This window comes from Lasioglossum baleicum, chromosome 6 (assembly GCF_051020765.1).
Source record: "Lasioglossum baleicum chromosome 6, iyLasBale1, whole genome shotgun sequence".
Lineage (NCBI taxonomy): Eukaryota > Metazoa > Arthropoda > Insecta > Hymenoptera > Halictidae > Lasioglossum > Lasioglossum baleicum.
This window is the reverse complement of record NC_134934.1, coordinates 12,273,857-12,294,676: the sequence shown is the minus strand read 5'-3', so window position 1 is coordinate 12,294,676 and position 20,820 is coordinate 12,273,857. Positions and strand designations below refer to the sequence as shown.

General features: G+C 41.1%; 1 protein-coding gene across 5 annotated transcripts in view; it reads left to right on the top strand.

The window, feature by feature from the left end:
- Rsh (Rap GTPase activating protein radish) overlaps positions 1-20,820 on the top strand; it is a 153,528-nt gene that overhangs the window by 76,776 nt on the left and 55,932 nt on the right. The window lies entirely within an intron of this gene.

Below are 20,820 nucleotides of genomic sequence, written 5' to 3'. Positions count from 1 at the left end.
GCTCTAGGGAGAGATGCATTTTTACGACCTTTCTTAAACAGTTTAATATAAGATTAATATAAAAGTTTTGCTCATGTAACGTTATATTTTATTAAAGAGATTTAAACAAAGAATTCAACTATGCCAATATACATTTTCAATTCTTTATAATAAAATTTTTAGAAGCAGAAAACCAAATGTGGTGCATCTCTCCCGAAATTACCCTGCTTTTTGACATAAGGATTAAAAAAGAATTTTGCTAGATGATTTATTTTGATCAATCAATTGTTATTGTGACACGTTCGAGCAGATTGAATTGGATAGGATTCGAAGAATGTAGGTTTAAGGGTAACTAGTACGATAAATGTTATCTTTCCAGTCTCGGTAACGTTGATTAAACTGTTTTGATTATGTGGAAGATTTCCGTATTAAGTTTCTAAATACACGAAGATCTAGCACGAACGTGGCACGACGCTGAGCATTCGGAAAATCGCGAGCAGGGTTTGCAGAAGACGCGGGATTCTTTATTCAGCGAAATGACATTCGCGCACGATAAATCAGTCTTTGTAGTGGGTGAATGGGGGGCGGTCGGCGGAAACAATGGAAAGCGTGTGTAGCACAAAACGTCGTAAACCGATCGAAAAATGCGATGATTCCGACGGGAATGGAAACGGTACGTCGAGATTGAATGCACCAGGGACTCGTAACGTTCCCGTTGATCGGATTATGCATATGTTGCGCGGTTGTGGACACTCACGCGGCTGCACGTTCGGTAATTAACGCATGATCGGTTCAAATTGCACGGTAATTCGATCGTTGCTTGCCCAAATTTTTTTTTTGCTTCGATTCACGCTTCGATTCAAGTATTCTAAATTTATTTAATGAAGGTTCAAATTCACGATGAGTTTTAAGTTTGAAATGAATCACATGGGTTAGCGATTCCATACAGTCAACTGCGAAATATATCTCATGAGTTTTCCTTAATTCTATCGCTCACAATGTGGTATAATATACGAAAGTTTAATATTAATTATCAATTATAATATCTGATATTTTGTTTCCCGTACAACACATAGCAAGTATAAAGAGAAATTCAAAAAATGTATGTTATACATGATTGATTTTATCAATTATTATTAATGGCTGAACCACCGGATGTGACAATATTAACACAATCCTCAATTTTATTTGACAGTAAAGCATTTCTGAGAAAATTCTTTAATACATGAAGGCTGCTTGGAGATGATATGAAAATTATGCAAAATCGAGATGACTACCCGTACGTAATAAACGGCACACACTAGTAAGTACTATCGAACTTGCACGTCAATCGATACACAATGAATAATGCACGAGATGGAATAATTAATCAAATTGCAACTATTATCCTATTCTATCGCACGCATTAAAACGAACTTGTGTTTCGTCACCCTATTTCATTGTATTATTACGATGCAGTTCGCCAACGCAGATAGCAATCTGTAAGATCTATATTAATTTAATGCATAGCATTACTGTGCTGTTACAGTAATAATAATTTACCTCAATTCCATATGCATCGTGAAACAGTGCCAGATAGGAAAACAGTGTACAATAAAACGAGTTATTAACAATATAGTCAACGGTCAGCCTCTTTCCAATAACTCTTCATGACGTATTCAATCATCGAATTGGGAAATAATGATTGTGACGTTTATTACTGCAGACGTTTATACAATTTCTGGCTTTCCACGGAGAGAATGGAATCGCGCACAATAACGCACGTATGTACCTCGCGGTAATTATTTTCGCGAAACAGTCTAAACTCTTCGTGCATTCTATCGAATTCTCTGTTTCGCTCATTTCATTAGTTGCGTTTTAATTGTTGGCTCGCGACGAGCATTTCGCGATTGCAAATATCGAGAACCTACCTCTCCGCCATTCTTTCCGCGCCGTTCGTTGTGTTTACGTTCCGGTTGGAACGTGGCCGTTGCAACATTTTTATCCAATGATCGGTGTGTTTTAATAAAACTAATTCGCCCGTTGTAACACGCCGCCGGCACAAGGAATCGCGGATTTTGCGAGCGTTCCGTTCTATTCCGTTCGTTCCGATCGTCCGTTCGGGTTTCCCGTGGACGATCCAATGGCCACGTGTTGCACCCCTGTACAAAACGCTATATACACACACGATGCACCGACACCGGGTGGCGGCGGTTGCTGCTGTACTGTGTACGCAACCGTGACGCTGGCATACACGCGACCCGGATGCAATTGCGTTTTATGAAACTCCGATTACGCGTCTATGCGCGAACGTAATCATCGCTTTCGAAAGCTCGGAAAAGCTGCGGCTCGTTACAGAAAGTGGCGAACCAAACAGGGAAAACTAAATTTTCCTAATCCCCCGCTTTTTCAAAGCCGTGCTTCATGATAGCAGTCGTTTTTATGAGAGTTCTCGCTTTTTGTACTCTTTGAATTTTTGCTTTTTGAGGAGGGTTCATTTAACGCGTTTTTGTCGGAGATTGTTTGTGAAAATATTGCTTAAACGGACAAATTTAATGCAGAGTACGTTTCATAGTCTCAGCTAATATTTATTGCCCATTTTAGAGCATGTTTTATTATTATTATTATTATTATATACGGACCGAGGTCCTTTTATACAAATGGCTACAGTTTTGACAGTATAACTGATATAACAAAAAGAAGATATGACAAAAAATCTTGACATAAAATCTTAACCTAAGTCTTAACTAAAATTTACATAAAAATAGACCGTGCGAAACTAAACAAATACATGTACGATTGACATACAGTATTGCGCAATTTTGTTTTGAATGCCTGTAACGTGCCATTAAAAAAATCGATATTGTTGTAAAATATGTTAGAGCAAGCAATAATGCGATTTAATGGATTTCTTATTCCATATGAGGATTTGGATTTCATTGTTTGAAATCCTGCTCTCGGTTTGTTAGCTTGGTGTTGGACTCTGAAATAAATTCTTTTTTAATGCATGTGTGGCATCCAAACATTGAATAACTGTGTTACTAGATTCATTTAAAGCGATGCAAAATTTATAGTGGCGCATCTGAGTTTTGGGTCGGCGATGTACCAAACGCATAAACGGCGATTGTGCGATAGAAATCGCAATAATAGGTTTTGCGATAGTTACTAGATTACGTTATTGATCGCGACTCCTTTAAAATCGAGTTCCTCGTTCGCCTCTTTCGCAAGCTGGCCTCTTAACGCGATGCACGTGGTTGACCTAGTATCCCCTAAATGGTTTTGGGGTGAGTTTCCCCACCGAGATGTTTCCCCGGTGAATACCGCAATGCTTGCTCGGAAAGAGAGAATGCGAGAGGAAGAGAGAGAGACGCACGAATCCTCCACTGGATGTTACGACGTTCCTGTTTTTCCTACAGCACGTTTCCACGTGGAAAATCTCTGTACCTCCAGCCTAGCATTAGGTTTTTCGGAGAACGTTTCGTGCCTCGTAACAGAGGGAAAAGAATTGTAATCTAGTAGAATTTCTTCCTGGGTCCTTCAGCAGATCCTTCTGTACCCGAACATCGTGTTCGCGCGTGACTGGCTAGATCTACTTACTCCAACCACTGGGTTTATCCGCTTAGTGTAGAGATCCCGCAGAATTACGTCAAAAGATGGCTCCATTTAATACTCCATTTTATCCTGAATTTAGTTCGATTTCATTGATATTGATTCTCCTGGAAGCATTAAAATTAAGAAGCAATAATTAAAGTTCCGTAGTCGGTTTATTAACAATAACGCGTATAAATGTGTTTCCCAAAATTGCTGTTCTTTTTACGGTGGCTCGGAGAACACACATTTGACTAGTTAACTTCAAATTTTGCATGCAGTTGTTTACATAGAACTACGCATATCTGTTATGAAAGAGCTTTTATATTTGAGTATTCATCTCGCGGTGATGAAAAAGTGGCCGGAAGCGTAACATTTTCTTTTACGAACCACTGTGATGTTCAACCGGAATATCTTTTAAGGAAATTCAAATACACTTCGTTAACATGTCCAAAAATGAAACGTCTAATTCGATGCACACATTAATTGAATATGCGTCTAAGTCTAAGATGAAAGAGCTGATACAAAACTCCTTGTAGCTTTAAAGAACAAAATGTATGCCATAGGTTGATTCATTCGAAAAATAAAAAATCTGTGGCGTTGTAAAAAAACCAAAATACACGCTTGCGTAACGATGCTCCATGAAAATAAAGTTCGGGAACAGAACGGCAACGGACGAACGACAGAGTTTCGATCGGAGCACTCGAAGCGGGAAATTGCAGCGGGTAAAAATTTCGTTTCGGAAGTTCCATTGTGCGGCGCAGGGCAAAGAAGCCGTGCAATTAATGGGAGTACGACCGCCGGTAAATTCAGCGGCATTATGTACATATAGTGGGGGCGGCATGGCATTGTGTACCAATAACACAGCCCGTATTATTATGTACGCTTCGGCGTTGATCGGCCGATCGGACACCAATCGAGATAATGGAGATAATACGTGCGGTCGCTGAGTCACTCACGCTTCATCGGATACGGGGCCGCCTCCGGTGGATCGCAAACGTGGATCCCTGGAACACTGCGCGTCGACTCGGTGTTGCTTGCCGAGATTGAAGCTCACCGGAGCCTACTCGCGGATGGACGCAGGTGTGCATCAGTCATTTCCGAGAGTAACTCTAATCCCGCCACCCCGACACGGCGTTTCCCGCTCGATACTCCCGCGATCATATTAAATTGTGATCGACACCCGGTCCCCGGAGAAAATTGATCCGCAAATAGATCACGCCACGCGTGAACTCCTCCCATCAATTTCATTCGGAAACTTCTGTATACTTCATACTAAGTGTCTCCGCCGTGTTCCGTGGCTGAGAAGTTGCCAATATCGAACCACTTAACACATTCTCTGTCAACATATTTTAAGTGAAATTTATATAGCATTATAATTTCTTCTGAAATTATTATTGCGAGTACAAATTAAATTGGGCATTTATTGCCGAAGAACGGTACGTTATATTTTATTCAAAGTATTGTTCATCGTTGGCCACTACTTTTTCCCATCTTTCTGGCAGCATCCGGATACCGCGTCGGAAGAACGCTTCATCTTTTGACGCTATCCATGAATCGACCCAATTTTTGGTATCTTCATATGATATGAAGTGCTGCTCAGATAGGCCATGCGTCATCGATCGAAACAAGTAGTAATCAGAAGGAGCAATATCTTCCCGAAACTTCCCAATTAAGTGAGGACGAGCATTATCATGCAGAAGAATGATTTTGCCGTGTCTGGAGCAATAATGGACGCGTTTTTCCTTGAGTGCTCGGCTCAATCTCATCAATTGAGTTTGGTAGAGAGCCCCAGTAATGGTTTCATTCGGTTTGAGCAACTCATAATACACGACACCAAGCTGGTCCCACCAAATACACAACATGAGTTGTTTGTGAGCTATTCAATATTATTGGACATGAAATTTGGTCCCCTCAGGGTTTCAAATTCATTTACCAATCCTCTTCCTCTTTCCACTCTCACCATCGCCTTTTCAGCGGGACCTACTGTTTATGGTGGGTTCCGAACCACCTTTTGCCAACAACACGTGAAGAACACCCCGGGTGGGTCACTTTCCGGTTTTTTACCAGACGGTCACCCATCCTAGTGCCGTTCGCGTTCCACGTTGTTTAACTTTGGTGATCTAACGAGAACCGGTGCTTTCAACGGGACTACGGTTGTTGGCTACAACATGAGTTATTTTCCATGAATATTCGGATTGGCTGCAATGTTGAAGCATGACCAGGTGGTCCCCATGATTTCTTCTTCTTTGGGTTATCGTAGTGGATCCATTTCTCATCACCAGTGACTATACGATGCAGAAAACCCTTCCGTTTATGCCTGGCAAGCAGCGTGGACAATCGGCGTTCGATGTTTCTCGACGTTTCTTTTGAATCATCATGATCTTAAACGATGTGAAATCTCTTGTTGTGTCACCGATAATACAAGTGCAAGTTCTTCTTGTGTTTAGCACGAAATCTTCATTCAATATTGCTTGCAATTCTGCGTCTTCGTACACTTCCGGCCTTCCACTACGTTCTTTGTCTTCGACATCAAATTCACCGTTCTTAAACTTTTGAAACCATTCACGACAATTTCTCTCACTTAATGCAGCCTTACCATATGCTTCTACAAGCAATTGATGCGCCTCAGCTGCAGATTTCTTCAAATTAAAGAAGCAAATCAGAACCTCCCGCAAATTACGTTTATTCGGCTCAAAACTCGACATTTTCGCACGACAAAAATATACGACGTTGATACACAATCGCTAATATTTCGAGATTATGTTGTTGACAGATTTGCAACCTTACGATATGACGTCTTACGCTATTCGTAGCTCTATGAATTACTGGTTGCGCTATCAGATTTCAAACGGCGGAGACTTATTTGTACTCCCAATATTTATAAGGAAGTTACGGATCTTTATTAAGACTGTAGTCTCGTTTGCAGGATTGCAAATATGCGGGATGCGCCTTTTCATTTATCGATAATGCAAAGATGGGGTCAAGAACGCTAGACAAAAGATCAATCTAGACCGCTGTGTTCCTCAAAAATCCTATTTTTACGTTTAGGAGGCGTTTACTTTACTTTTGAGGGAGGCAGCGGTCTAGATTGATCTTTTATCTAGCGCGTTTGACTACTGAAAAGCCCATCTTTGCATTATCGAGAAATGAGAAGGCGCTACCCCCTTAAAGTGTCAAGATGAAGAGCGAGAGAGGACAATAGACTAGAAAATTCGTGCATAATTGAAAAATAGCATGAAAGCGAAGCGCAATTTCGGGTAATTCGGTTTCACAGTTCACCGAACGTTGACGTAGAATCGGCCAGTGGCGAGGAGCATTTTCGCTTGGGAAAATTGGTAAATAATTTCGAGCGTGTGAACTCGCCCTTTATTTCGAAGGGGAATTAATTAACGCGCACTCGGTCGAAACGCAGTTGCCTCGGACCCTAGAAGCCCGGGTCGATCAGTCTAACCAGCGATTAAGTCAAACTGCAACAGGGGAGTCGTTAGTAAGTTGTTGCTAACATTAAGCAACTTGCTGGCTCCAACATTCCGCTGCATTAGCTCTCGTCTCGATTACGGGCCTGGCGTTGCAAAACGTCACCGGTAGAGACTCAATTAGGATAATTAATGAAAGTTTGGCAGTTGAAATTACTCGTACGCTTATCTTTCAAACATAAAAATCTCATAAGAATACACAGGAAGAATAAACAGATAATATATTGCTAATGAAGTTGTGTCAGCGTGTGATAAACTTCACGGTTCGACAAGGAGAATGCAATTTCCGTTGCATTGGTCTGACCAGGGACAGAACTATTCTACTCGTGCGACTAGGAAACAGTTCGTACTACTTCGCATGGGCACTGATTGACTTGTATACTTACGTGACGTGTTTTGTGACCGTGCGAAATCAAGAGGAGCCTGTTTATGTACTTCTTTAAAGCCTGGTTTTCGTTGCATTTTTGTCCAGAAGAATTTAAAAGCTGTTGCACACGTCTTGTTGTTACTGGGAGCTCCAATTCAGCTCGAAATTGTGCTGCATTTTTCCATTCCTTAGCTGCAGACCTCGTTAATATTAAATGTTGTCTCTTTGACTATTTTTTATTACTACCTTTAAGATGATTTTTTCCGTAATTTTCACGTAAATTGATATAATTATTAATCACAGTATATGACCGATTAGTTTTCTTATTCTAGAATCCATCAGAGTCCATAACTGCGGACGAACCGGTTTTCGTTCGTTCTTGCGCATCTCTCACTCCATCCGCCCCCTTCCCAATGTACAGCTTATGTACAGCCCACCACCCAGCGCCACCTCACCGACTTCCGAGATGCGCGACACAGTTATGGACTCTGATGGACTAAAGAATAGCAATTGCGCGATTAGAGCAGCCCATATCTTATAAGCATCGATTGATGCTTTTTCTTCACTTGTTAGTACTTTTCCTCTCGGCATTCTCATACACGTGAATCAAATTATAACAAACAGGGGATTTCTGTGAGTTCTAAAACTAATAATTTTAGAATATTCGCAGTTTTCCGTAGTTCTCTCTGCTCAGAATACAGAGAAACACTAAGTGACTTTATAGAAACTTCGCACTTGTGTTCTGCACCACACAGAAAAAAATCAAAACAAACGTAAATTGTAAACATAGCGGTCTAGAGTACGCAGTCCCTCTATCCGAGTGTCTACAAGGCACAATACCAGATACGATAAATCAACAAAAATGGTGATACTCTTTTAAAATATCTATGAAAAAGAAGATGACTTTATAGAAATTTCGACCACTGTATTAATCACAGTATATGACCGAGTATATGATTCTTAGCAATTGCGCGATTATTGCAGCCCATATTTTTATAAGCATCGACTGATGCTTTTTCTTCACTTGTTAGTACTTTTCCTCTCGGCATTCTAGTACACGTGAATCAAATTATAACAAACAGGATTTCTACGAGTTCTAAAACTAATACTTTTAGAATATTTGCAATTCTCCGTAGTTCTCTGCTCGGAATACAGAGAAACACTAACAAGGGAAGGACCCAAGTGTCCGACTTCGATTTTGATAATCTTTTGTGAGACGATGGTATATGGATCCGAAATGATGTCTGCAAAATATTAGGTGTAGTTACTCAATAGTTTTAAAGATATAAACAATTGAACTTTCACGCAACCTGTGACACGGCTAATGGAACTTCGAAAACTTGAGCTGCAAATCATGGTATATCAAGGTATGAAAATTGGTGATATTTTTAAAATATCTATGAAAATGAAGATGACTTTATAGAAATTTCAGCCACTGTACTATTATATTTTTCTCAAAGGCTGGCATGCTTGTCTGACCAGTCCCAGCATGTTCTACTTGCCTGTTCAATAGACTACGCATTTTATGCTCATAAAAAGAATGTAAAACACACATATCTCCTATAACTTCTTCTATAACATAAAAATCCACAATCTAAGAAACTAGTTGACCAACTGCCCAAATGAATTTAAATGTCCCCACGCATACAATCGTCAAAAGCATTCATTTTTGAGAGCTAATGACAATTACGGAACAGGATTGGGATTAAAACGAAACGGGGAAACACGGAGCGAATTGTACAAGGTTCAGAGGGTGTCTTCTGTTATTAAACCTGAACAGCGTAACACAGGTATTAATCGGAAGCCGTGTTACACGAAGGGAACAGAATCGTCGTACAGATGGACCGCTTAAATCACAGGGATTCCGTCTTCGCAGTCCTTGTGATTAATGCTAGCCCTGCTATTTGATAGAAATTTAGTGTGGCTTAGCGACGTTCCGCTAAGCTCGGTCACGAACGCTTAGCACGATCAAAGGAGACTATTACGATCAATTTCGGAGGATCTACTCGAAATTGTTCCGTAATATCGAAGTGGAAGCTTCAATTAATTTCTTCTCTCGGCTTGAATGTTAGAACCTAGAGTGGACAGGTATATACATGTATTCAGCTTGGCAAAATGGTGAAACGTTTAGTTACTGTTACAGAAACTTCTTTAATCAAGACTAGTTGTACGTGGGCGGATAGTTTAACTTGTATACATGAACGCAGTTCCGAGCTGTGTGTAACAGCGTTGACAGAAAATTCGAACATTACTTGGCTATACAATTAATTACTGTTATACTGTTAACTATGAACTACACGAGCTAATAGCGTGGAGGAAGCCAAGGCACTGAGTCGCAATTTATTAATCATTTTAATAACTTCCTAAATAGAAAAGTGAGGCATGTAAAAATCCGACATTTCACAGGCGAAGTTGTAAGAAAGTGCCACTGGCCAGGCAAGAAGAAATTATTTATCAGACAACTAATAATTTGTAACACAACATTTAAGAGAGTATTCACGTATAATTTTGCTGTCAGTTAGAAGCGAACTGTAATGAGAATAAAACACTATATTATGTTTCCTTTCATTTACATTTCATTCAGCCACGAAACGATGCATCTGCATAAACCAGGGTGCAGTTATTAGCATAGTTCCGAGGCCAGGATGACAATGGAGTTGCTATCGAAAATGGGACACACCGCATTTGGCTGTCCAGCCACAAAATTAATTTCATTATTTCGGAATTAAACCAGTTTCTGTCTTGGGTATTAAAAGCTGGCGGAAACTTGATAATTTAAAAAGTTCATTTGAGAACTTTGTCTAAAGAAATCGTTTAAAGCTTGTCGAGTCCTTAGTTCTCGGAGGGAAGAAACTTTTTCCAGTCTACGAAGCTCGACGTCTGCATAAATATTCCAATTATTCTGTCGATCGAGAAGTGTATAGAATAAAGTAACAGCTGATCAATAGAATTATTTAATTTACTGTTTATCCGATCGTCGCGCGAAGTATCGACTGTCCGGCCACACTCGCCGGAGTTCCGACGATTCAATTCGAAACTTCTTAACTACCTGCAATTGGCGATTGGCTACGTGCCAAAAGGACACTGGAGCAGTTTACCGAGCAGTTAGAAACGTTCAACTTCTCGAGACTGCCATATTTCACTCGCCACGCAGCGTGACTCTTCTCTCCAACCCTAAAAGCTCTTTAATACACGTAATCCCGAGTCCCGCTATAAAATTTGCCACGATCACACTTTAAGGGATTATATACACTTGCAAGTACCGAAATAATCGGGTTTTTGACAAATAAAAACAACACCCTACATTTATTTACAACTAACGATGGTACAGTGGGTGGACAAAGTATTCGTACACCTTTTAAAAACGAATAACTTTTTTCAAATTGGACCCAACAGCTGCAGCTTTTTTTTAGATGTTAGAAGGATTAGTTTACTAAGTAATGTGTATAAATCAGTTTTTTAAAAATTTGTTACTGGTCGTCATTGCGAAGGACAAAGTAAAGGTGACGATTTAAAAAATTTTTTTCTGTATCTTTACTTTTTCCTTTGCAATTGCGATCAATAACAATTTGAAAAAAGTTCCTTTGGGATAAAGAATTAAAGGATACTTTGCACACCCACTGTATACTTATTATACTTTCAGAAAAAAGGATTTTTTGAAAATCAACTTTTAACATTTACAAGTGTATAACCCCTTAAATGCGAAACGAATGTACTTTCTGTTCCAGAGATACGATGAAAGTGGTGCGAGGCGAGAAAACGTGCGCGTCCGTGAATTAATATTCATGAGAAATATTTCACAATGGAACTCGATGAAAAACAGATTCTGCACCGTACGCGTCGCGAATTTCACTATGCTATCGATGCCGTTTCATTAAGGATTTGCAGGTTCGTTTCTAGTTGCCCAAAACGGAATGTTCTCCGATCTGCTGAATCAGAATGCTTTCGAGTGCAGTTAAACAGCGGGTCGACAAAGCCTGATCGAATTTCAGTTCAATTTCGTAGCGCGTAATCCGGGAAAGTTCGCCATTATTCGTGCCACTTCGTCTCATCTCGCGAAGCCTCTGTAATGCCTTGGATCCGCTTTGGTCTCGACTGCACGTGTTACGCACGCGATGATCCACGGAACGAGAAACGGAATCAATGATAGGTCTCCATCAAACGATCTGTAATCAACCCTGGCCTGCTCGTCTGGTTAGTGGCGATACTATTACACTGGCGTCACCGTAAAAGTAGTGGTGTGATGCACCGAACAGATTCCGTGATCAAGGGTGGCCTAACAAATGTTACGTCATTCGGTAGAAAATGCGAGTTTGCACATCAAAGGATTTCCCCCTAACATGTTTTATGTGGCAGCACTGATTTTTCATTTTTCAAAGCATCGTTCAATTCATTCATTTAAAATTGTCCATAGGGGATCGTAATTTAATTCCACATCGTGCAACGAATATAATCTGGTTAGTCATTGTTGTAACTTTCAAATTTTTAGAAATTTTCAGATACGGCTTCGTCACACGACGGATTTAATCGAACAAGATTTAATCGAACCGTTTTAATCGAACCGTCATGTTTCTACTGTTCCAAGTTACATTCACACATTTTTGTCATAAATGCGTAATTTCCATTGGAGCGCTCAGACATAAAAAATTCTGGAATCGTCCTCGGCGACTACAAAACAATTGTACTCGCTCGAGAAATAAATGTGCTTTGCAATTTGCATAGCTAGACGTCCGCGTGGGAACACGGATGAACAGGTCTGTTTAATCTCGTTCGTTTAATTTTTGAAGCGGGAGCTTCGCGTTGACAAAGTTTATACGGAGCCTCTCCGCGGGCAATTTCTCTGGTAATTTTTCCGGGGAGCAAGAGCCAAGAGAAATTTTTGAACGGTGAAATATTTACGCGTCGGCAACACCGGTGAAAAACCGTAAAGAGAATTTCCTTTGGCCAGGAAATAATGGACGGGGGACGAAGAGCGAGGTAACGACGGGAGCTGGTAAGCAGCGGGATCTTTCGTTTGAATAGCAATTTGGAAGTCAAATGCCGGTAGTCGGGTGAATAGCGACGAAAACGGCCGTGTTAAATGATAACGCCCCGGACTCCGGGGAAAGCGAGTTTCGTTTACCGGGAGAAATCGGTTCTAATCGATCCAGCTTTTCCCGGCGATTCAATAAAGCGGACCGTAATATTTTCCCATCGGTATCCTGTGCGCGGGACACTACCCGATTTATTAATCTCTTATTAAAGAGGCTGGTAATTAATTTCGAAAAGCGGAGAGGGGGAGAGAGAGAGAGAGGGAGTGGGAGAGAGTTTTATCGGATCGGAAACGGAACGTATTCGCAAAAGACGGCTGATCAACGTGGTATTATTATTTGACGAGCCAACAGAAAATAACTTCGGTTTATATTGACGGATCGGATACATCAAATCCAATGTAATTTATTTCCTGCTGGTTATTAAAACTGATGAAATTTTATTGAAATTTGTAAAATGTTTTTGGTAATCCTCGAAATTGATAGACCGTTATTTTTATCTGGTGCACCCTGTATAGTGGTAAAATATATTCTGTACAGCTGAAATCCTTTGTTTGTAGAAGAAATGTTTAGATTACTGCTTACGTTATACTTGTCTGATATTGACCGTTCTATTCTACTTATCGAACAATGACCATCACATCCCATTCTCCTTTCCTGACCAATACCGGCATATTCTACTTGTTTGGTCATTCACACAGGCAGTACTCTTCTTGTAGAAAGTGTTGACGTATTTTACTTGGTCATGATGAATATAATCTACTTGTCGGATCATGATGGATGTATCCCAAGTGTCTGGTTGTGATGGGTCTATTCTAGTCATCGATAATGTAGTCTCCGATAAACTCTTCAACGCGCCTGCTCATAGCGAGCCTATTCTACTTGTTTGAACATAAGCCCATAATATCATTATTCTAACGATATAAAACAATGTAGATACATATAGTCGCAGTTCAATCAGTATAGGAAATCATAATGAATCTATAAGATTTAATTATTTTCTTCGAAATGCGTGGATTCAATAAAAGAATTCTGAATCTATTTTATTGGATGGACACGAAATATTATTTGAAATGACAGCCCTATTCATCGAACGATTTCGTTGGGGAAAATCGAGTTCCATGACACAAATAACCGAAATTCCGTGTCCCCCATGGCGAAAACAGAAACGTAGACAAAGCTGTCGAGCTGATAAAGCTCTCCTCGGAAACGAACGCTTTCGACGGAAGAAAAAAGCGAACGCGAAAGTACGAGAATTCAATTCCAGGGATGACTGACGAGGCAACTACCTTCGCTATACCAACACGCGACGTTGAGGGATATACATTTTTGTCGTAGGTCGCCGCTAAAACGTACGATTTATTGACCGATATGTGGAATTTATCGGTTCATTTTAAGTCGGGCCGGCGCGGCGGTACTCTCCATTCTTACAGACATTTAGTCGAGAGTACCTTGCGGAATCGCTACAATAAAACTAGTTATACTTAATATGTAGCTACTATATGAATAAACAAGAATAATAGGTGTTGAATAAGTTCTCGCTGTTTTCTTTAGTAACTTAATGCTTTATTTAAAAAAGAAATTAGTAAAAAACATGTTGTGGTGTCGTGTCGATCCCGGAATTGGAGGTCGTATCACGGCTAGGTTGACGGCGAATGATTGTATAGTCAAGCTCCGGAGAAAACGTTTCTTTATTAACTATTTTGCAAGACTTGGCTTGCCGTCTCCAAGTCAGACTCGGCTGTACTTGGGGTTGTCGATGGATCGGTAGTCGAAACAGTTCTGTCATGTTGTGATCGCACTAGAAAATTAGGAAAAGCTTGAAGGTAGGGGTGGTCTTGGGAAGTTGAATATATGATTGGCTGGAGGGTGTGTTTTTGGTGGTGGTGGAAGTAGCGGAATTAGGAAGAGTAGGAGTAGAGGTACTTTCGGTTACTGACGGCTACGGTTATAAAACTATGACCTCGGTAGGCTAATGCTAAAAACGGTTCCGCATGTGCTCGCCAGTTGCGTGTTCTTATAGTTTGTCGAGTATTTTAAATTACGGTTATTTTTTGGGTGCGCTATTCGTCCTTTATGATGGTCCACACAGCTGGTTCATTTGAGTTTTCCTCTTAAATGAGTATCTGCCCGGCGCGCCAACTGTCGATTGGCCGACTGTGCCAACTCACGTCTAGGTCGCGCTCTGATTGGTCCGTATTTTTCGTTAATAACTCCTAAACAAAGCCGCGGATAACGTTTTTACAAAGGAAAATGTTGAAGGAATTTTGGGACACCTTGTATACAAAGCAGATCGTATTAATAATCTTTCAGCGGTGGCGCTCGGGCACTATTCGATTTACGCGGAAAGCGCTGGAACGGGTTAACCACGCAAGTCGAGGATTTACTGTATTTCACAAAATCATTTCGCGGGACGCTCATTTATCTCTGTGACAACGGAATGTACGGAATACGAGGTTGAGAAATGATTAAATGATTCGTTCCGCGTGTCTGACGGTCAAATCCGGAAAGGTTAAACAGGAATTAACACCGGGCCAATCGGCGGGGGAAACACGAAAACTCCATCGGCCGCCAATCTCGAGTCGTAAATCCTCGAGAAGACAAATCGTCCGCGAAACTTGTGCTACCGGGGAAAAAGTTTCGCGAGAAAAAAGAACGGGTGAAACGCACGTGTGGAACAGTCACCGGGAAAAACGAGGCCCGACGCGCATCGATAAATCGAAACTCGATTTCGGTGCCAGCATTCACCGCCGCCAGAGAACCCGCCGGGCACTGTTGCCAGTGGCCGTTTCGCGAATCTGCCCGTGTGAACAGTAACGCGGAAACAGTGGCACGTTTTCGCCAACCGAGAACGCAACTTGACAATAAATATGACGTTTCCGGGGACGGCGCGACGCTGCGGAGGCAGATGGCTGTAACGCCGAAAGGCTGAAGCAGATTTTGACGAGCAGGCTAACAGCAGTTTCTGTCTTTTCTGTCATCCCAACGCGGTTCCCGGTGATTCGACGGTAAAATATTCGACCGAACGCCTCTTTCTTTTCTGAACCGAAATTCACGCGCTCACGAGAATACGCACATATTCCGGATTTGATTAAACGTGGTTCTCGTGATATCGGAGAAGATTGAAAAAGCAATTTAATGCTGTGGAACCGTACGGCACATTGAATAATCGATTTATTTTGACTAATCGAACGTAGCGATGCCAGAATCAAATATTCGTGGTGCAATATTTGCGCGTGCTTGCCGCGGTAATGACTCTGCTCGACATGGATATTGTTTTTCTTGTAAGTCACGAAAATGGAATTACTAATAGCTGATTCCTAATATTAGCAATCTTTTGTATGCTGACTTTTGCTACTGCACTGGAAAATAATCGCAATCATGTGAATTAATTTTCTGAAGGAATTAGTTTCATAGCAATGTATGTGGTGGATCTGCATGGTTTGTGTAGGGAAATTCCGCTGGAAAAAGCTTGCGGTAATAAAATAAAGAATAATATAGCTGCCATGTATTATGGAACGACCTGTCCACACTCGATTTCGCGTCCTATCGATTATCACTCGACGAGGGGCTCGAACCAAAAAGCACAACAAAGCGAACCATCCATATTGGAAGCTTCCAGTGCACGGCGAACCACTCGGGAACATTTTGAAAGCGCGTCCCTTCGCGAACGATAACGGAAAGCTCGAAAAGACTGGCCCACTGAACAAGAAGCAAACTCCACCGCGCGGCCTTCCAAAAATTCGGTTTTTGAAAGGAACCTTGGGGAAAGAAAGAAGAAACGAACTTTCGCATGAGGAGTTCGAGGCGGATTAGAATTGGTGGCGCAGAGAAGCATGTGTGTTGCTTTATCGAAATTATTTGCTGGATGTTCATATTTCTATGTTCCTGCATTTCATGATCAAAACCAGAAATTATCGGTTCTGCACTACGTGTCTGTTCTTGAACTACTTTATCACATCTCCAAGGTTATAAAAATAGCATTTTTGAAAATTGTTGATGAATTCTATATGAATGAATTGTGTGAGACTAGATAGTAGTCGAGAGGAACGTGACAAAAGGCAAATACGAGAACTGAGATCGCAACGAGAGGAAAAGCAGGGGAATGGAAAACTGTGAAACAGTCATTCCATAAAACGTGACTCTCAAGTGGAGTGTATCGAATAGTCAGGTTATCGAACGTACAAGGGTTACGACGTGTTCACGATATTCCGTAGAAAGATTCCATTACCACGTGCTCTCTTTTTCCGAGATCCTGCCGCGCGCTCGGACGGACGAAGTACTTTCAGCAAGTGATCATAAAGAGCGAGCAAGACGGCGGAAGGGTCGAACGAGGATCCTGAAAGCTTAGGCGACTATTAAACTGTATATCTCGGTTTATCGCATCATTACTTTCCGAGTACAATTTGTCGATGGAAAGAGTGCTGGGGCTTTCGAATCGGTCGACTGGACCGAGCCAATAAATGTTCGGAGAAGTATTGTACGAATTGACTTCTCCGAGGATCATGCCGCGAGATATAAAATTCCATTACGGAGCCGATTAATGTTGCAATCAATCGCTCGGTAGTGAGAAACTAAAGATAACAATTTCGTGGGTTGTCTTGCGCAGAATTTATTTGAGGAAATACTGTCGGCGTTTAGCGGTATAATTCGTTGCAGATATTAAATATGAACAATAAAACTTGAGTGGGACAAGCGATAAGCGGATTAGTATCACTGGAAGCCACGGCGTTAAACGACGGCGACGCTTTCGTAGATTCCAAGCAGAATAAGGTGTTTGTGGTCGGACAATTCACAAATCAAAGTCACGTAAATATGCTGTTATAAACATTTACTGCGTTAGACCAATCGCGGCAATTTTATTAATGTCTATAATCTTATGCATCCTTAGATTAACACTTCGCAAATTACTTCTGCATTCGCTGTAAGCTTTAAATATAAGAATGAGGCAGGTGCTGTAAGGCAAAACTTTTGTATGCAATTCAGAATAGGATAATCACGGCCCGACAATTACAATGGTGCAGACGAATAAGGAGAACAGGATGTTCGGGTCGCTCGAATACGATCTGCACCAAGTAGGACAATAGTACAAGATAATAGTGCATTCTACAATCAGGGAAGATCTATAGATGCGTAAGTAGAATAGGACAGATAAGTTTACCATTGTAGTCAAACCAGTGATACAAGTCTTCCGAAGTCAATCAGTTTGTACGCGATCTCGTGTAGCACGGAAGGAACACTTCCAGTGACAATTCAGTAGTACAGACCACGTATAGTCAGACCGGAAAACAGAGAATTTACAAACGAATTTTGTAAATTTCTCCTTTGGAAATTACAACTTGAGGTAAGATCAGATACGTGTAAAATAAAGTCATTCTCAGAGTTCACAGCCAATAAAATGATACAAAGACTACACTATCTACTCAGGATAATTTATCTTGAGTTAAGTCAAGAGGACTCGATTTAATCTCAATTTCCGGAAGCTCTTCAAAGAAAGTGTAAATACTTTCGAAGCTATAGGGAAGAAAATATGACTGGAGACTGTTCAAACACTTCGGAAAGATCAAAAGGAGACGCATCTCGACTCAGCTTCCGCAAATGCCAAGCCAATAATAAAACTTGTTCCGTCGTCGCCCCGTCATATTTCTATGTACACGGATAACCGGTGTCAAGATAAATAATTCGTCGTTCGTATTCCGCAAGCGTTCATCTAGCGAGCGGGTCGTTGTCCCCGATTCCTCTTTCATCCGCGGCCATAAATTTTTTCGCAGCAGCGAAGATCGCGCGGACACACGTTTCTCTGGCGTTCGTTCTCCTGGGAGCGTCCCGAAGATCCCTTTCGTTTTCTACCGCCTTGTTTTCGTCGGACCCTTTATTTCTGGCTTCACGGTTCCCCGTGGATCCCTCGGCGTGCACGAACAACCTTGTCCCCGCTATGGTTGCTATGGGGATACCCTCTGGGCTATCCACGGCTTGCTTCGAAGCAACAGCGCGTGTGATTTCCTCTACGCCGTGTATTCCTCGAGCGTGCAGCTCGGCATTCTTCATCTTCCCGCTTCAAGCCGGTTCACGCTCGACTCTGCGCGCTTTCGCGACGACATTGTTCATCCTTCGCGACCGGCCCGCGTGTCATTTAACCACTTGCGACCCACCGATTTTCTTTACCATCACCATACCAGCACATCTCTTCGGGTCTGCTGCGAAATTGGTTTCGCAGACCCCGGCCATCCAATTAGGAACGTGATCTTCACGTTTTTCGTCGCCCTAGGCAAATGAGGTGTTTCAGATTGAATTTTTCTGCGAGAGAACCTTGAAAGTGGTCCGAAAGATCGTACTATTTTTTTAAATAATTACTTTCTATTTAAAAAAAATTTTTTTAATTTAATTTTTAATTTTTACGTATCTCAAACTGGTCACTTAAGAAGTTAAGATCTCAATGGGGAATGTATTTACGCAATATTGAAAACTATTTCATCGAAAGACATTTATCGAATATTATTAGGAATAATGTCTGTTATAGTAAACTGAATTTAATTGTCAGTAGAACAAACATCAATTACATTCCAGTCTATTATGTATTCGCCATTATTTGCAATGCCTGTTGTCATTTGCCTCTGTAAACTGGACCCATATTTAATGTGAAATTTCTACCTTTTGTCAATTGTCAACAATACGCAATACACATATTACCGGAAGAAATACTTCCTCTCTGTTTAATTGTTAACACAATTTCAAAGCTCCTTGTGTCTGGTCGGTGAAAGGACTACCCCACACTGATTTGTTCAAAGCGAGTCCTGCAATAATGATAACCACGTTAAATAGAAATGGATAGAACAAATGTTTCCCTTTTTGAAGAACACGTGCTTCGGTACGACGGCCTTTAAAGGGTTAACAGCGTGGAAAGCAATGTCCTACCGAGCTGCTTTCACGACTTACGCAGGCCCCATTGTAAATCTAAATTTCCCCAATGTAACCAGCTGGCTTTCCTCCATTCGGGAATGTTCTGTGTCATCACGGCTGGACGATCTCTCTGAGCTGCTTATTACGATCTTGCCGGATAAATTGATGACGTGGAAGAAACGAGGGTTTAGTACGAAATAGAATTACGTCGGCTCTCCTGCGTTTCGTTTGGCTGTTTTGCGAGGAGAGTTCGATACCGTTCCATGCTTTCGGACGAGGGTTGATGTTCGCGAGGGTTCACTGGCGTGGATCATCTCGAACTGCTAGATAGGAATAACATCAGTGTATTATTTTAGGCTGTTGCTGTTTCGGATTAAGTGGCGAGGCTTGTGGCGCGAGTGAAAAAACAAAAATACTTAGTACAGCTATTTTTATCACGCAGTTTGGTGTTGTTCCATCAGTCCAACGAATCGCCACTGATATCATTTTTTCAGTACGAAAAGTGAATCCAATGCAATATCGAATTGAATCGTCTATAAACGAGAATGAAGAACAAATAGCAGGTTCTACTATTTGATGGATTCTGTAAATTTCAAAGTTTCTACGGACAGTTTATTTATGATTTCAGAGTATTTTACAGCGTCGATATTTCAAAGTACCGGGAGTTTTTGAACATTTAATGCCAGTTATTGAAAGCCGGACGCTTTCTGCTTAATTTTCACTGTACAGACGTGCGTTAAATAATTTTTGAAGTGCCCCGTGAAATTTCGTTTGTCTCGAATTGAGTGATGTTCTAGTATAGAAAAAATTGCAGGATTTTCGGCGTGCTGGCGGACGCCGAAAAAAAAAAGTTGAAAATTTATTGACTGTGCCAAAAGCGTAGCGTTGTTGGGCGGTCGGTTAATCTGGCGGATGTCAATTGACGTCACAACAAACGCAATCCGCCGGATCAAATGAGTTTTGCGTTGGAAATTTTTCGAAAAATTTCAGCTTGATAAAAAGTTTATTCCCTGTCACGGACTTCGCAATATCTGTTAATACATTTATACGCGACGTGATCAAAGCGTTACTCGCAAAAGAGAAATGATTACGATAACGCTCGAAAACATGGGATAGACGATATTACAGATTGTCTTTCGCTTTGTCCTACAATCCGCTAAAGTTGCCAGCAGTCTATGGGACGGATGTTCCGGCAGCGTACCACATAATTTTATTTGATTACGCGTTTACAGCAGATGCGCCAAATTGTTCCGCCGCAAACTGCGTCGGCGTTCGCACACAGGAATTTACGGATTTGCGGGAATCCCGATCGACAGAATGTTTTATCTGTATCGCAAGTACTCGGCCATTTTTAGATATCAGCTTGGTGTATTGAAAACTGCAGAGAAATAACTTGGAGCGTGGGTGTTTGAATTTTCCGAGATAATTGAACGCAACAATATGTTCAGATAATAATTCTAAAATAATCCTACAATTTCGTTGAAATTGAGTGCTGAAG